Genomic DNA, 16079 nt, shown 5'->3' on the forward strand with positions numbered 1-16079 from the left:
CCGGCGGTCTGCATAAGACGTATGTACTACACAAACAATAGGTAATGATTATATTATTTTCGTTTGGCATTTTATTTGTACATTTTTTAAATTAAAATAAATAAATTCTTAAGACATTAATCAGAACATTATGTCATGCGCGGTCATACTTTAAACTTTTCCACTACTTTGTACTCTTATATATATATATTACCGGAAATGTTGACAATTTAGGAAATGATGACAGTTCCTAGGAAATGTTATCACTAGAGCTCGGATGTTTATGAAATTGCATATTTTTTTCTATTTATTCAATTTAATGCTAACCTAGGTACAAATTTAATTTATGTTTTACTGAATCAAATAATACTATTTTTATTTTACATATTTTTGTGTTTTTATTGGCTAAAAATACATATTTTATATTTTTATTTATTTATATTAGAGTAGTTTTAAGTGCATAAACATTCGAGCCCTAGTTATCAGTTTATCACGTATCGGTTTCTTACACGAAAGCATTGGCGACTATGATGTTGCAGGTCATGTGGCTTTACAATGTAAAGCTATTATAATGATAACTATTAACTAACTCGGAACGATGAAATGATAAAAACCATTATACTGCCATTACTGTCAATATTATCCGTGTTCTATTAAAAAATATCAGGTGGGTATAATGACTGATATCGTTAATATGGTCGATTGGAAAATGTCATGGCTATCACATAAATATCGCATAATATGTTTAACGTACCATTTACGTGTTTTATTAAAAGTGTCCCTACCTGTCCATATACAACACGGTCCGCTTAGTTGTGTGTGCCTATCTTCTTAGTGCAGTACGTGTTATTTCGTTAAAATGGATTTGAATAAAATGCGAATTGAATTGAATAAAGTGATTAAAAAAAAAATATCTTATTTTTTATTAATTATTGATCATTGATTATTTATTAGTGTAATAGCAGGGTAATTAATAATTGTGACAGATTAAATTAAAATATATATGGCATATATCTTTGCCTGATATCGTTAGGAAATGATAACATGAACTAAGCAATGATATAATTTCCTTCCGTTATTAGGAATTGTCATCATTTCCTAAATGTCAACATTTCCGGTAACATATACACAATATACATAGATAATAATATATCGAATCAACTAGCCTCGATTCCCCCAAAACGCCTCCTCTCTCATTACTTTTGCTGTAGAATAAAATAGTTTTATATTTTAGTCTAAAAAACTTCAAAAATATTTCCATTAGTTTTAATTTTTCAATTAAATTTAAAATCTGACCTTTAATTTTAAATTGTTTACTCAAACGCTGTTTGAATATCGTTATTCTTAAAATATTTTGTTTAAAGTTAACTTTTTTAAAAACTATTAGTACTATATTGTATTTATTACTTCTACCGGCACAGTCGTTTTATATTGTTGATATATATAATATTTAGAAGATACTTTATTTTTAAACTATCATAAAATTAATACCTACAAACTGAATAAACAATAGCTCAGAATCTAAAATAAATATTGGAATATGATTTGAATAGTACCTACCAAATATAATATTGTATGCGACGTATATATTTAGTAATAATAATAATAATTTAAAACACTTCAAATTGATGTATTATGCAATTTTTAAAGTCCATTAAATGTACATTACTGTATCATAACATTTAGTAAAAAAAATAAAACATAAAGTAAAAATATTTTAAGTTATATATATGTATATTTTGAATTTTCTATTATGCATATACATAATTATAATGACCTAAATTATTTTAGAACACTACGTAAATTCTCTTATTATTATTCAGTCTTTTGACTTTACTCTTTAAGGGTATTATATTACGTAGCGTATTGTTTACGCCAATTATGATTCTCTATTTAAAAGTTAAAACCCACTTGTCCTATATACTCGGTTTTCCACAGATTTATGTTTTATATGATCTTAAATATTTATCATATTATTATATCATACAAATTTAGCGATTAATTTTGTTTTTTATTCAACACTTCAGCAGATTAGTCTACCCTTTAATACTTATTTGTCATGAAATCGCCGAAAACATTAAAATATTTCACTTATATTATATGTAGTTATTAATATTACTGTTAAGTTGTTAATATAGTGATTGCATTCATATACCGCTGGTTGGAGTATAATTATATTAAAATTTGAATGAATAACTCACTGTAAATTATAATTTGCTTACTATTTTTTGCCAAAATATTCAATGATATATTCGTAATCCACCGATTCCCTCGTTTAAAACTATTTGTATGAATGTAAAATGCAAAATGTTTGTACAATATAAATAAATTAGGAATTTACGCGTTAAATTACATAGCCAAATTGATGGTATTTATGTGATGATATTATTTTCTAAATGCTATTAAACCAATAACTATGATATTTTTGAATATAAATTACGTACAGGTACAGCTGCTTTTGAAGGTCAGGAATGTATTTAAGACGTAATATTTTATAATAATTCGTGGCATAGTGTTTACGAAAATAATTTTCTATTGCATATTATTATTGCAAATTACAATCCTTGATATTTTTCTAAATTATAATATTAAATATATAACACTAAGTATAATATAACTCGTATAGTATGGTACATTATGTTATTTAAATTGGTGTCCCGTCCAGGTGTTAACAATTCAATGACAAATAGTCATGCATTTTTTGCTGAAATGGCATTAAAAAACATAAACTTATCGTATGATTTTAAAATATAATACATATCATTATATATAATAGTAATAGTAATAGGTAGTATATTCTACAGCGTTGACGTAGTTTCTCATATTTATGCAATATGCGTTTAGCAATTAGTAATTACTTATAGTTATCGGTTTTATACGTTAATACGCCGCTCGTTAAGAGACATTAACAGATTATGATCGAAGCGACTATGCTTTAAATTTTATTACTGCTATTGATGTTACTCATATTAAAATACATATAATAGTATTTGTTACACACAGCTCACTCAACACAATTTTTAAATATATATTTAAAAAAAATGTTTTTACATTTGTTGAAGCAGTGTGGATCGGACTCTTCGTGAAGTAAATTTGTAAACAATTTTGTGTTAAAATGTATCATCAGACATCAGTATATAATTAGTATGTAAAAGTACGAATTTTTTAATTACACAAGCATATAGTATTAGATGCTGAAATTTGAACAATTATACAACATAAAATGATTTATTTTGAAAATGTATTATTTAAAATATTTGACGTTTGTATTATCTGATTTTTGAAAAAATCAGGAGTCGCTTTTCTATATGATAAGAGTTTTGAATTTACATCGCCGTTATTTTGAAAGTAAGTTATATAGTGTTAAATAGATGAGTTAAACTTGAATTCAATCACGAAACACTACTGCTTATACCAAAAACGTATGATTCTGTGTAGAAAGGTGTCATTGAATGGCAGCTATCCTTAAAAATATAGAAGTATAACAAAACATCAGAAATAACCACCCATCCAAAACAAATTTTTAACCATTAACATAGTTACTATTATCCTATTACAATATTCCAAAGTATTATTCTGTATTATACGCATACAAAAAATTACATAAACAACCCACCCCACCCAACTCTTATTAAAGGTGTAGCAAGCGCACGCCTCTATACTCTAGGATAGCCGCCACTGCGTATGTATTATCTCTACAATAGATAGTTTGTTTATTTTACTATAGGTAATTTATTTTTCTATTAGAAATACGGTATATCTATATTAAACCTTTTTTAAACAATATATTATATCATTAACTATTTCAACGGTTTTGCGTTAACTTATAAGTTGTTACTTAATATACAATAATACCGTCATACCAACCTACAGAGAACGAATCATTAAAATGTTTATGGATTAAAATATTAAAATAAACAATATTTGTATTATAGACATGTTCCTAACTATTAAAATTGAAAATTTAATGCATTTTTAACTATAAAATAATTTACATATTACCTACTATATTAGCCTCGTAATTTTGATAAACATCGTAAACAAATTAACTTAAAACCTTAATAAAAATAAAACTATGACCAAATGTATTTCCGATGGGGGTTTTTTTTTTTAATTTTAGTAAGAACATAATATTATGAGGAACTCTGTATATACAATTTTAAACACATTTTTCGTCACAGACAAATGTTCAATCATGTATATAAAAATTCAAAAAGTTAAAATGCCTATAAATATCACAAAAAGAACCAAAATATTTTAAAAATTGTTTTATGATTATGATATCCTAACAAAAATATTTGGTAAATAATTGAAGTCATTTTTTTTATTACAACAAAATAACTTAAATACAAAATCATAAACTTCAAATAACTATAGGTAAAGGTATTTACTTTTGATTAAAGAAGAGTCTATTTAGATTTAATGTGCTACCAGAAACTACCCTCAAAGTTGAAGATCCATACTTTTTTTATACTACATAAGGCGATGATAAACTCAGATTACAATAAATACACACTTTGTAAATTCAATACATTCAGAGTTCGGCTCAGAATCAAAAAGCCTTAAAATCGATATCCAAATCTGCTCATTCATAGATTATACAAACTTCAAATTATTTCTATTATCTGTACAACATAAAACTTATCGTACTAAAAATTTGAATCTTATTTAATTAATGTATATTATGTATAGATATTTATTTCTTACTTAAGGCTTTCGTGAGTATAGTTATTTATGTACTGTATTGTCCAATGTATAGATAATTGGATTTTATAAGCTTTTTTATAATATATAATATTATTTTCGATTCCTGTGGATGTTCGTTTGGCTTTAATCTAATATTATATACGTTCTATTATTATCTACCGATTTCCAACCCATTACTCTTCAATGATATTCTCTATTCATTACTAATTTAATCCCAGTAAATGTATCTATCAATCATCTTCTCGCATTACCCCGTTACTATAGTCGTTATATATCCTAAAGAAAGCATGTTTCTGTTAATATTTAAGTGCCCATAAATTTCTCGGTATATTCGCAAACCATTACCCATTTATCATGCCAAATCCGATTCGTAATCTATTGAGGTATCGGTACTACTGAAATTAAATAATTTGTTACAATTATCTGCTCAGCCGTTTCGTATACAACGGGTAGACGAATATCTATAGATAACGAAGGTAAGTAGGTAACATTTTTAATTAAAATATATTATTGATTTTAATAAAAGTTTTATTTAATTTTACCAAATGTTGAGAATAGTGAAATAGTAAAGAATATAAATATCAAATAATCGATATATGTACTCATTTTAACAGTGAATAAAACATTAGAAAACATGTTATTAAAAAAATAAATACATGTGCTAATTAGTAATTATAATGACTAAAATTTGAAATCAATTTTAAACTTTAGGTTTTGATCTAGGTATTTTTATTATTTTATTAGGATAAATGTACGTCCCACACTATTTCAACGTATATAAATGGTATATTACATAATAGTACACGTTACAGTGTCGTATTCGACGTTCGATTTAGCGTCACTGAACTTTAGCTACAGGTACAGCATATATTGTGTTCGCTTTTTACTTTTTATAACCATAAGGTATATAAGATCATATTATAGGAATATTTTTTTATGATATTATATACAGGCTTTTGAAGTTGTTTCAGTTATAAATTATATTCAATGTCTATCCGAAGAAACACAATTTTAAAATTTGCCGATACATTTCTTTGTTAATTTAAATACATTTCATTACAAAAAAAATGCTTAGTAGTATGTATTTATTCAAGAAATACGACGAATAAATCCAATTTATTTCAAACTTTTGCTTAGAGGGTGATATAGTTATTTAAAATCTGATTTTTAGAATCTTTAAATATACTCGAAGACCATATTTGCAATTTTTTGAGATTTTTGTACTCTTCAAGGTGTGTCCTATGGCGATACAAACTTTCAAATGAGAACCTCAATTTTAACGTAATTTATTTAGCGGATATTTTTTTTTTTTTTTGAGAATTTTGATGTATTGAAATCAAAATTTTAATAAGTAGTTTTTGAGTTATTTAACTTTGTGCCCTAAGGATAAAATGTTTATTGCTTTAGGTTTATAATATGTGTGGTATATAGTGGATTTGAAAATATTAGTCATTAATATTAATCTGTCAACATAAATAATCTTTAAAAACTACCTAAGGATCATAAATAATAAATACTATAGTTTCAATAGTACGCATATTTTATACTTTTGTAAAACGATTTTTAAGGGCTATCGTCGTTAGTACAAATATTTTAATAATTAAAAATTACTCATTCGAATTTTCAATTAGGTACATCAAAATTTTTAAAAGTGAATGATCCTGTATATGCATCAATTACTCATTAGTGCACTACATCGAATTATTTTTCGATTTTGTCAGTATAATAATCAACAATGTTAAGCACCACAAGTCCTTATTAATATATACTGGTGCACGGTGCTATCTCAAGCTTTGTTGAGTACTAAATAATATAGTTTTCGGTATAATCGTCATTTATCCCAGGTATATAATATCAAAGGCGTTATCTGGAAGGGCGTTAAATGAGGTAGCATTGCGCGTTGTATTTAGGATCAAATCTTGATCTTGATGGTACTTTATGGGTCAAAAAAAAGAAATTTCTAGTACTGCATTGTGAAAAACTAACAAGATGACAGCGTGGAAAAGGAAATATTTATGGAACGGCAGTTTTTGACGAAATTGATTTGTTCGTATTTTTTTTTTTTTGTAATCCAAAACTAATAATCGTGGAGATTTGAAATCTTCTCAAACTATATTTTATATTATCTATTGCTAGACGTTATCTAATTTAAAAAAATATTTGTGCTCTTTGTCTGCTGCATATTTTATCAAATTGAAATATTTTTTTTTTTTTAGTTTTTTTCTAGTATATGTTATTGATCTCAATTTTTATTTATTGGTTAAAAAGCATAGTATTCAAAAAATATTCCTCATATCCTCTAGAATAGTTAACATAAAATACATAAACATGAATTTTACAATAGCTTTTTGGTCTTTACTAATTATACAAAAAAAAAACAATTGAATTGTTCAACAATAAAACATAGGTTACAATACAACTTACTGTAGGTACTTATAATTATATTATATTATTATTTATAATTTAGTTTCTATACACATAAACTTACAACCATCCAATCTACAGTGATGGTCAATAATTTAAATATTTTATTAACCTTTGCAATCTAAAACATTACTCTCCTCTAACCCAATACCCAACATAGTATTATTATAATGTTAAATTATTTTGAGATTATTTGGAAATTTAACGTGAAAAACTCTTTTTCAGATAACTTTACACTTAAATTGTATAATTTATGTTTTAATTATTGGTATGTTTATTATTATTAATATTAGTTTAAGATAAAAAAAAAAATGTTTTCATCATTTGAACCTCAAAACAAAAATTCATTATCACTAAATCTTAAACAAATAAAGTCTGAACGCCACTATATGCTATGCAGTAACTATAACAATATGTCAATATATATATAAATATATAATATATATATTGTTATTTATTGTTTGATTCAGTTGTAGAAGGCTCTTGCCCGCAACATTTTCATTTCTGGTATCATCACAAAATATTTAGTATGGAAAAGTAAAGTTTCGTCGGTTTTTTTTCCCCATATAATAGCTCACGTGTCTCTTATAGCCAAATCCAATGTATAATTATTAATTGAAGACATGATACGACAATTATAATTAAATCGTTAACTATATAGTTATATAAACAATAATAAATCATATAACCTTTAAATAATTGAAAGACGAAAAAACAACGACCATTTCCATGGAAATAACATTTTTTATATGGTTACCACTTACTAAATGTCTGGAGACTGGAATACATTTTACAAGTAAATAAACTGTGCTAAATAATTAATTACAGGAAACTACAGAGTGATTTATCATGCATGCTCCACCCCCCGTTTTTGGATTTTGTTTACATTATATAATTATTTTTCCATAGGTAGCAATATCTACTATCGTACATTTATTTTAAAAAATGTTTAATTATTTTGTATTTATTATAAATAGTTTTTAATAGAATACTAATTCAATGTTTTCAAGTCCGAAAACAGGATTCATTGCAAAATCCAGATTTTAGAACCCGAAATCCAGGTTTACTTTAGTAAAATTCGAATTTCGAACTTCAAACATCCGGATTTTCAAACTAACTCCCGCGAATCTGGATTTTGCCCATCACTATTACTATCACTATGTATAATAATATACTATCCGTCCCGTCCAGCGTTGCCCGTATTAATTTTTTTTTTATTTGTATAAAAAAAATTAAATAAAAATGTATGTACCATCATAGTAATTATCTTTATTATCTGTAGATTATCTCATTAACCTATCAATGTTTAAATTTTTGGATGACACTTCAATTAATGTCCAGTACTTAATGTTTGTTAAAATATGACTTAATGAGACGTTTAATGATTTATATAATGTAGTTGTGTATGATACTCAAAAATCATATTAGCAAATAAAACAAAATATATTTTATCAGCTGTATAACGAATGGCAACCATGCGTAACTCATGACATAAAATCATAAAACTATAATATACCAGACACAATAAATCTATTTAAAATTAGGTTTTTTTTTATAAAATATTTATAAGACTTCCATTTTTAAATCAAAAATAGTCAAATATGTATTAATAAATGAAAAAATGTCAAATCTGCGAAATATGCTACAAAAAAAAAAATTAAATATATACTCGTAGGTACTGTTGTGAAATATATTTTTATACTATATACCTTGTATCATGTATATATATACCTACTCAGCTATATTCTCAACAGTTTTATAAACATAAACAAACAACTAGAAGTCTCTGCCTATCCCTAGTTCTAACCATGAAAAGTAAAGATAATTTTCATTTTCATGGTTCTAACAGAAAGCTATTTTTGTGTTTTCGAGTGACTTAACATTTTATGGAATCTTTAAAATCTAGAATTCGGAATTTCACACAATTAAACCATTAGATTTAGAACTTTAAAAAAGTATATGACCACTCTAACGCCTGTAACCACCAGAAAAAATTCTAGAAAATGTATTATGAAATATCATTATTTATTAAAACATTTTAAGGAGTTAAACGTTTAGATAAATTTATATTACACAATGCTACAACAGTAATTTGTTTTTAAAGCAAGTGAAGCGAGAAAAATTGCCTGAAAAATATAAGATGTCAATTCAGGGTTTTACTTTATTTTGTTTACTTGAAAAAAATATTGAAAAATACACAGAAGTTTACATAATTGAATTAAGTGTAAACAAACGTTATAAAACAACAACTTTTAGATAATAAAAAAAACGCTAATTCTTCGTAATATTATAGTGTAGGTAGGTAATTAATGATTCATTACAACGCTAATATAGAACTATAATTTCTACCCTTTATCATATGCCTTAACACGTAAACATTGTTTTATTTTAGTAATAAAGGGTTTTTTTTCATGTTTTAAAAAAAATATATAGGTATAACACATTTTTTTTCAGTTTTAAGTTTTTAACGAGTGTTTCTTTTTCTGATTGTTCAAGACATCGATCATGGCCTGTTTGTTAGATAGCGTCTAATGGTTCAACTATAATTTCCGCTAAAATAAACTTTAAAACAAAAGGATTAATTTTAAGGTCTTAAAAAACTGACGTATACGCAACGTGTTAATATTTTAATTTTTCTCGATTGATGGTTTTATACCGTAGCCAGTTATAAAAAAACTTAAATATTTAACCGTGTTGGATCCAAATTGTACATTATATTCTAAATATTTATTAAAATTAAAACAATACATTTTAATAATAGATATCAGATTTAAAATTATTAAAAACTGGTAAATACGTTCAACCAGTTATATTTAAAGTACCAAATACTTACTCGTATGTATTTATCATACGTTATATCTTATATTAAACATTTACTTATAATTTTTATATAGCTATATATCATAATATATGCAACTAATCGTCAGTTACTAAATCGTAGAGAAATATTTAGACAATGAATATTAGAAAAAATAAATTTTATCATCTTAATAAATATTTCTAGTGTTTTAAATTCTTAAGGAAGCGCTGAATGTAAAGTTTTACAATATGATGTAAATAAATGTCTCATTTAATATTATATTATGCAATTTATAATTATTTAAGTAAATGTATTAAAACAATAAATATAGGTATAATTGCCTACCTAATATTAAACAAATTAAAAATATTATTTATTTTAATAACATAACGTATTAGTTTTATTGATGGTTGTTTTTTATCACATTACATTTATTGAATTATTTAAATTATATTCGAGGTAATTAATAAAAAAAAATCTATTAATTGATAGTTAAATGTTGTCTATACAACACACAACACACAAGCCACATAACTTGCACTTGTGTTTGTTAAGTTAAAGGTGTTTACAAAAATAAAGTTTGATCTAACTGTAGAATAATGTCTCCAAGTCGTCTAAAATGTAAATACCTTATTAAATTATTTTGATTCCACGAAGTTGCAAGATAATTATTCCAGTGAAATTTTTAAATATATTTTATAATTTTCGTTGGCTTAATTTTTTACTAGGTTCAAGTTTTTACATTGAAGATATGTTTAGTTTGAAATAAAATAAGATTTTTTATAATTTATTTATTATATAAAAACGCCTTAAACGTTTAAATGTAGACGCATATATTTACAGTAGGTACCTATAACTAAAAAACCGTTGATTTAAATTCATCATAAACTCTAAAGACCAGATACAGTAATTATAAATCTAGCAATGAAAATAATGTTGTGTATTCGCAATTTATTGAAACCGTGATCCTACAAAAAGTAAAAAGCTTAAAGCGCAAATGGTTTTAAGGATTTTAGCAAAATAATTATACCAAAAAGGTATAACAATGACACATTAATATACTCCTGAAATTAACGCTATTTTCTTGCCATCGTATGTATAAACTTCCATTAACTTTTAAAAAGTATATATATAATAAACTATACGGCACTCACGTTTTTCCATATCTCCCTTGTTGATTAAATATCCCTATCATATTTTATAATGATAAAAAATAAAGTTAAAAAAAAAACATCGGGAGTTATTTTAAAAATTGAATAATTTTACTGTGTAGACTCGGCAATACAATAAGTTCGGTGTTTCCAAATTGCGGACAAAAACCGTAAAAACATGTGAATTGCGGACGAAATCTAAAAAGGTAACATACGAATTGCGGATACAAATATAAGATACTAATTGCGGGCAAATTACCTATTATTATTTTTAAGTCATCCTAATATATATCAATTGATCGAGGCCCTAAATGAAGTATAGACTAGTAGCTATACGAAAATGAATTGTTCTGCAGTGCGAAATTTAAAACGAGCAAAAATAACTGTTGAAAAAGAGGCATTTATTAGCAATCAAATTTTGCAATATTCACGTGGTGAAATCAGTTCAGTAGAATATCATATATACAGGCTGTTTCAAAAAAATTTTTACCAAAAGATTTAAAGATCTATAAATACTATGACAATAATCTATAAGTATTTTATAAACAATTTTTGTTACAAAATTAAAACATTAAATAATTTAACAACATTTTAATAATAACGATTGCTCTTTTACAAGACACAAATATTTTTAACCCCATCACCTACCAACTTTTTGGTAGCTTGTCCTAAGTCCTGAAAAAGTGGTGAAGGGAAATATTTGTGTCCGCAACTCACCTGATTTGAGAAATGTGTTTGAGAAAAAAAACTCTGTACGCAACTAGTACTACGATAACGAAACTCGTGTCCGCAATTGTTATGTTACAATATTGACCTGAATAATTTCGTCCGCAACTAGTATGTGTCCAATAAGTTTAATATTTTTATTTTTTTAACTATTGAGTTTTTAATATTTAAAACGTTCTTTCTAGTACATCAAATTAGATGTGCTTTAACGAATAAAAAAAAAAATTATAATAATTGAATTAACGATATCGGAATTAACGGATTAGTTTTAACAGCATATTTCTGTAATTTAGTATTCGTACTTGAATATTATACCTATGATATTAATTATTAAAGCTTATTTATACACATATTGACTTACTGCAGCCATCATAATAGGTATACTACCAATATACGTATAGGACATATTATAGGGTTTATGTGGGTTTTGGAAAAACGTTAAACTGGGCTTTGTGCACGTTTTTCGAAGGAGATCAAACGTTTTTGACGAAAGTCCGTCCACGTGATTACCTATAAATTATAATAAGTATTATTATTATTAATATATTAAAATATGATGTATTAATATCTAATACATTAATACTTTAATAGTGGATAAATCAAGTACCGTTATTTTAATATAATATACTTATATTTTTTATTAATAACTACATGCAACCTATACGTCTATACACGATTGAACTCGTCAAACTTGTGGATTGCGAATTATAAACTTACGTCTGCGTTATATGATATATATTATATATGATTTGTATATACTTAACGAGAATATTTTCGTTGTAAAATAACATATCATATACATATAGACATAAACTTCGCTTGTATGGACAAATTTATTACTCTTCGGGCACATAATATAATATGTATTATACTCCGTTACGTGAAGCAAATATATATATATAATATGCATCGATGTACGGCGGGTGCGTCGTATGAATTTAATACATACATTAGCGTATACAATATATTATAAACTGTAATACATAATCTGTCTGTATATATATATATATATATATATATAGATATGTCATACGTAGCCTCATGACTGTTCGAACATTCCCAAGAAAGCGTTAAGATTTCGACAACCCCGCACAGTAGTTGGTTCATCAGCCATAAAGAGGCCAAAGCCCGTCACTACCCCCATACATACATAATAACAATAATATGCGCTCCTATCTTATTATACATTATATTTCGACTTTTAGTGTATACTGTGTATATATATTACATAACAATATACATAAACATTCACTATATAATATGTTATTTTTATTAGTATTAATAAAAAAGCGTATAAATATCACCCCCCCCTTCCATCTACACTGATGTGTGTGTGCGTGTGTATTCTGCCGCCGCGCCGTTGCCTCGCGCGCGGTAAATAATAATGACGACCTGTGTTAGTACGAAGCACAGAATCAATAATAGCCGCGCAATCGCATTTTACACGCCGCCGTGGTCTGCTGTGTCTCCGCCGCAGTCGCCACCATCACCTCCACCTCGGCTACTGTATACCACCGTCGCCTCCACCGCTGCCGCCACCATCGAGTTCCTCATCGCGTACACCGATAAACGTGAAACGAAACGTAAACAATAAACGGCGGTGTCTCACTTATGACGTTTAAATATCCGTGGGCCACGCCGATTTTTTTTTTTGCAATTTTCCCACTGACCACAATCAACACTTCACGCGTCGTAAAAGAATATAATACCAACGTGTTTGCTCTGTGCCGATGTTGTCTTCCGTCGGAGGACATCGACCTCCACCCCCAACCCACCTCCACGGCGGCGCGACTACACGCACACAACCTGAAGAATATTTCTCACGCGCCAACTGGACGACGATTGGAACCGTCGTCACCATCCGTGTCTTTGCGTTTCGGCGTATATTTAATAATATATCATATATATTATGCGAACGTATTGGGGCAGGTTAAGTATATTCGACCGAGTGCGTATACTATTTCGCACGCCTATAATAAAAAATAGGTACATAAAAAAGAAGAACGGTTGCGATGTGTACATCATCATGTTTCAACTTACTGTAAGCGACGATCATTTTTGTTTAAGCTGCCCGTTCACCGCCTATGCTTCTACGCTCAAACAACAATATGTGGGTTTTCCGTAAACAGATTTCGGAAATATTGTGTTTAGGTAGGTATATCTATACCTGGAGATTACAATATGTCTACTGCGGCCCTTTTTACCTTGCAGTAAATCGCATTAAACAAGCGTTTTAGATTATGAGCCGAGCGATAACTGTATTGGTTTGGCCGTGTTGGTCTTACAATTATTAGTATTTTTTTTTCTTTGTATCTGTCAATACCTTCTGGAGTGGTAAAAATGTTTCAATTTTCAACTCTAAGGGTGGATTTAGGTAATAAAAATTTAATACTTAGGGGATATTTGATACTAAGGAGTCTTGGTAAAAAAATTCTTAAGGCTCGAAAATGTTATATAAGATTCTCCATAAGTTTTTTTTATTGAAGTATAAAATAAAAGTTTTGAGTATAAAGCCACTTACATTTTTTATGAGTAGGTATTTGAGGTTAAAATATTGATGACATTGGATATTCAAACGTATAACGATTTTTCCGTTGTACGATTATTATTAAAAAACTATTAATCAATAATAGAAACATTTCACTATTACCTAAATTATTATTTTCTATTCACAATTAAATTCAAAATTTCCCCACTGCGTGGTCTATAAACTATAATACATTTTCAATTGAATATATATTATAAATATTAAATCGTTCGTTTAAATTAATTTGATTTCAATAAGTAGGTATATCAAAATATTTAAAAAACAAGTGACATAAGAATTAAATGAAAAGAAACGTTTGTAAAAATATAAGTTGGCATCACCACAGGAGCACAGAGCATGTCCCTTCAAATACCATAAACATTTAAATATTTAAAAATGTGATAGTGTGGCTGTGTTCGTTATAATTCTGAAAGTTGTAATTCGAATAAATTGACATTAAATGTAATTTTATAATTTTTTTAGCACAAAAAAGAGATGATCGTGTTTAAAAAATCATCGTGTAATCATCTCGTATATAGAATATGAATACATTTTTTTTACCCTATTCATGTTTTTCAGTGATCAGTATATTTGATTGTTTGAAAAGACATTTTTTTTACTTGAATTGAAAAATCTATATGCACTTTGACCTAATATAGAGACGTTTTGCATATGGTACGTATAACTTTTAACGTGTATTACACAAAATAAGTTTTACTATTTTTCATTTATCCATGATACGCAGTTGTTTAGAACTTTTTGTTGTTAGTATATTTTTTCTTTAGTTGATCACGTATTTTTTAGTTCCATATACCTATTATATTATACTGCTGTATTCAACTCTTTTTCTAAAAAATACGATACACAATATCAACGAATTTTACTATTTATTGATTAATTGCTATAAATCACGAGTCATAAACACATAACTCATAACCACCATTATTGTTAGTATTGTACTATTGTCGACTGTCGTTATAATATATTGCACATAAACTACACAGCAACAGATTACAGAATATATTATATACATGTAAGTGTGATAACTGTAAGTCTGTCACACACTCCCTTTTCCTAAGTTCAAATGCACCCATGTTTAGTGCATTCGTTAATGGACGTAAAAACACGGCGGTGAGTCAGTATAGGTACACAAAAACGATGGCAATCACGTTCGCTGACATTATATTAATAATTTAGATTCGAGAGAGAACACCGGAGTGGTTAAGACATTTGGGTGCGAGGGAATCGTGCTCAGGCGTCTTTTTAAAACGTGAAAAGCATAAGTTTTATTGTTTCGACGGAATAATAACAGTAATTTTCTCGCGGGGGTGTGGTAACCGGCGTGAATTTTTTTATTCTATTGCCTAACGTATAACATTTCATCGCAACGCGACGAAAACAATAATTGACAATTTATATGGGTAACGCACAATTTTATATTTGTATTATATGTGTTTTGAGTTATTTTCTTTTATGGTTTTACAAACACCAATATAGGACGTTATCGAACGCGTGTTTTTGAATATGTCTATTCGTCGTTTTTTTTTTTTTAATTTACACATATCATTATATATTTTACTCAATGAAAAATATTTTTATTATTGTACAATAAGACTATTAAAGTGCCAAACTACGTGTTTTCTTATAAGCCATTACATTATTTTATACTTGTCTTTATTTACTTATATATATACTACTATAATAATTGCTATTGATACCTAATGATATTTTATATTCGTTATTTTAATATACTATTTTAATACAC

General features: G+C 27.0%; 1 protein-coding gene across 7 annotated transcripts in view; it reads left to right on the forward strand.

Annotated features, from left to right (window-relative positions):
* The window catches only part of LOC107173638 (uncharacterized), a 107833-nt gene that overhangs the window by 68478 nt on the left and 23276 nt on the right, over positions 1-16079 (forward strand). The window lies entirely within an intron of this gene.

The sequence above is a fragment of the Diuraphis noxia genome, unplaced genomic scaffold (assembly GCF_037042655.1).
Source record: "Diuraphis noxia isolate RWA-SAM2 unplaced genomic scaffold, SU_Dnox_SAM2 contig0004, whole genome shotgun sequence".
NCBI lineage: Eukaryota > Metazoa > Arthropoda > Insecta > Hemiptera > Aphididae > Diuraphis > Diuraphis noxia.